At 46.3% G+C, this 4054-nt stretch overlaps 1 pseudogene; it reads left to right on the plus strand.

Moving 5' to 3' along the window:
* The first annotated feature begins 1144 nt into the window (after nucleotides 1-1144).
* LOC121825510 (deoxyuridine 5'-triphosphate nucleotidohydrolase pseudogene) lies at nucleotides 1145-1861 on the plus strand (annotated as a pseudogene).
* Nucleotides 1862-4054: the final 2193 nt, after the last annotated feature.

Here is a 4054-nt window from a genome sequence, read left to right on the forward strand (position 1 = left end):
TGCTGAGAGCCCTGAGGCCAGCATGGGCTTTGGGGTGCTGACAGGCACCACAGAGAGCCACTGGTCCTGAGTTTCTTATGGACCTGACAATTTGCCTAGTCCCATCTTGGCAACTGTGACCCAAATGTAAGATAAATTTCCTACCCGAGGAGCATTCCAGATGGCCTGGCTTTCCCAGTCTTCTCATCCTGTGCCTCATAGGAGCCAGAGGGATCAGAAGGTCTTATTGTCCACATATACAGCGCGTAGTGTATTAGTCTGTTTTCTATGAGCCTAACAATCCACTTACAAAGAGAAAAGGCTTATTTGTCTCTTTGTTCGTTTGTTTTTCAATACAGGGTTTCTCTGTGTAACAGCCCTGATTGTCCTGGAACTCACTTTGTGGACCAGGCTGGCCTCGAACTCACAGAGATCTGCCTGTCTCTGCCTCCTGAGAAAAGATTTATTTTGGCTCATAGGTTTAAAGATTCTAGTTCTGATCAGGCGACCCACTGCTTTGGGCCTTTAGTTGGAGTTCAGTGTGGTAATGGCGGTATGTGTGACAGAACATGCCATGGCCAGGAACATGTCATGGCCAGGAATCGAACATGGCATGGGCTTATTCATGACAGAGATTCCTTCAGGGCCCCCACCCTAATACTTAGGGACGTTGAAAAGGCTCTTCCTTCTAAACATCCACAGCACCTTCTAGAAGCTCCATCCTGGGAACCCAGCCTTTAATACGCTGGCCTTCGGTGAATCCTCAACATGCAACATCAGCGATGGTTAATCCCCAGGTTGTCTGGAATTAGACTCACCGCAGAAACACATGGCTGGGTGTGCTTATGAGAAGAGCCATCCCAACGGTTGGGGTCCTGGGACTGAAGAAAGGAGAAATCGCACTGGCCTTCATCTTGCTCTGCTTCCTGGCTGAGGATGCAACGTGGGCTCTGCTTCACCCTCCTGCTGCTTCCCACCAAGATGGACCGCGTCCTTAAACCGCGATGGACTGCATCCTTAAACCGCAATGGACCGCGTCCTTAAACCGCGATGGACTGTATCCTTAAACCGCGATGGACTGTATCCTTAAACCGCGATGGACTGCATCCTTAAACCGCAATAGACCGCGTCCTTAAACCGCGATGGACCGCGTCCTTAAACCGCGATGGACCGCGTCCTTAAACCGCGATGGACCGCGTCCTTAAACCGCGATGGACCGCATCCTTAAACCGCGATGGACCGCGTCCTTAAACCGCCACAATAAACCCCTCCTTCCTTCGGCTGTTTCTGACAGGGATTTTATCACAGTCATGAGACACAGCTGACCAGTTGATCCATCCTCAGATGAAAGGGTGAAGGAGTCGCTAGCCACCACGCCCTGCTCAGATTTCTGCCAACTCTGTCGGCAGAAGGCTCAGGCAGAGGATGGCGCATCTGTGCGTTTCCTGCGGCTCTGGGCTCTCGGAGCACTCCACGATGCCAACCCACGGTCCACATGCACCGCTGGCTATGACCGGTACACTGCCTGTGATTATACAATACCGATCACCCACGGAAGAAAGCCATCGTGAAAATATTCAGATGCTGTTCCTCCTGGGTGCTATGGAAGAGTAGATCCACGTTCTGGCTTGGCTATAAAGCTCTTCACAGATGTAGGAACCGATGTCATAGATGAAGATTATAAAGGAAATGCTGGCGTCATGCTGTTTAATTTTGGAAAAGAGAAGTCTGAAATAAAAACAAACAAACAAACAAACAACCCCCCAAAACATGTGATGGAATTGCACTGCTCATCTGTGAATGGATACTTTATCCAGACTAAGAGGTTAAAACACTGGATGACATTGGCTCAGGAGGTTTTGGCTCCACAGGAAAAAATTAAGAATTTGCTTACAGTACTGTGATGTTTCTGTACACAGGAATGCTGATTCTCAGTGTCCCATGTTCTGGGACGCGGGAAAGGAGACGATTCCATTGCAACCACTGTTCCCTGTGGCTGATGGTTGCCTGTGAATCTGTACTGAGAGGTGACACTTGCGGGCTAACTGTCCTGTGTTTAGATGCTTTTACTGACAAAATGAATAACTCCATTGCCAAGTGCCAAATCTGGGTTCAACTGGCTTGTTTTTGGGAGGGGGAGTGTTCAACAGGGTTTCTCTGTATAACAGATATGATCCACCTGCCTCTGCTTTCTGAGTGCCGAGATTAAAGGCATGCACCACCTCTGCTGTGCTTTCAATTGGCTATTTTTTTAATTAATTAATTTATTTTTTAAATTACACTCATGATATTAATCACATTTGTGGTATTCATAGATTACATTCGCAGTATTCATTCAAATATATATATATATATATATATATATATATATATATATAATTTTAAATGTCGAATGTCACTTCTTGAAGGGGGAAGGCAGTCTTAAATACAGGCTTACAGCACAATGGGAGGACCCGGAGGGCAGAAGTTCACTACTGATGTTTTACAATCTTGCATCTAAGCTGTTAACGCCCATTATTCAGAACACACAGACAAGGAACTTCCCTTAAGCATTCAGGAGGGTGTGGCAGGGAATTAGCATTGGGAGGATATCAAGGTCAAGGTCCGCAAGCAAGACAGCAGTTACCCAAAACGGGGGCCAGGACCCTGCAGGTCCCCCTTTTATTAAAAAATGAGTTTCTGACTTGGGTTGCGTGGGACATCAGCAGGTCACCTTACCCGTCATGGAGATGCCTGCCCAGGCCACACAGGTGCTCTGTCTTAGGTTGGTGAGTGCCCCCCAGGCATTACCTGTCTCTGAATACTCATTATCATACCGGCTCAATTGTGTGTAAGCTGCATGGTTAATTGCTGCCAAAGATCTCAAAATGGCACTGGGCTTGCAATCTGTGTGTTCAATACAGAAAAGACCAATAGAGGTCCTATCTCACCCATAGCCAGTAGGCTAAAGGCAACTGAGCCATTCCCTTCCTTTTTATTTATTTATTTATTTATTTATTTATTTATTTAGTTTTTTCAGACAGGGTTTCACTGTGTAGCTTTGTGCCTTTCCTGGAACTCACTCTGTAGCCCAGGCTGGCTTCAAACTCACAGAGATCCACCTGCCTCTGCCTCCCAAGTGCTGGGATTAAAGGCGTGTGCCACCACCACCACCACCACCACCACCACCACCACCACCACCACCACCAGGCTAGCCATTCCCTTCCTTAATGAGCCATACTGTACGTTGGAGTCCTTGTAAGATAGTATCCCAAAAGCAACTGGAACTTGAGTTTATAAATTTATAATTTTCAAAGCCAATCGAGATGTATATAACTACTGAATTAAATTTATCATGCCCAATAGAATGAAAGATTAACTAACTGTGGTAGCTACTTTTGTTGCCAGGGTCTCCACTGTGCTAGCTGTAGTAAGCAATTATGAAATGGTAATCCCAGAAATAGTAGCAGCGGTGTGTGCCATTATTGTACCAGCAACAGTGGCAGCAGCAATGTCAAATTCTCTTCTGGATTGTGTGGACATCCACTGGCATGGATACAACTCCAGTAACACAAACTGCCAAGGCCCATTTTTCTTGATCCCAGCACGACTTTGGCTGGCAGCTCTTCTGGAGAATCCAATCTCATGGCTACAGTTCCTAGGCTTACATTAATGCTTGCCACAGCTGGCCATATTGGGCTCTCAATCTCCATTGGCATCAAAAGGGTAGATTTTTTCATGGTGACCCATTAGGTCTCTGTCATATTGGGCTTCAGCAGCAGCCACAGGGCATGTTCAGTGCTTAGGAATCCAAAGAGAAACCTCATTGTCCTGAGGAAAGACATAAACCAAACTCCGGGGCCACACCAACACTAGATCGGGTCTCCTCCACGTGCTAGTAGAAAGATCCTTCCATCACTTCAGAGGGTGATTTGCAACAGGAGCCCTCCAGTGCTTATCTGCATCGGATCCTCCAGCAGAATCCACTGATAAAAAAATTTTAAATATATAAAACAAGGGAAGGAATAGAATGTGGAGAGGAATGATGAGTCCCTAGTTCTCCCCTTTTTTTAACTTTAGTAAAATGTTTGTTTGT

Source organism: Peromyscus maniculatus, chromosome 23, assembly GCF_049852395.1.
Source record: "Peromyscus maniculatus bairdii isolate BWxNUB_F1_BW_parent chromosome 23, HU_Pman_BW_mat_3.1, whole genome shotgun sequence".
In the NCBI taxonomy this organism is placed as follows: Eukaryota; Metazoa; Chordata; class Mammalia; order Rodentia; family Cricetidae; genus Peromyscus; species Peromyscus maniculatus.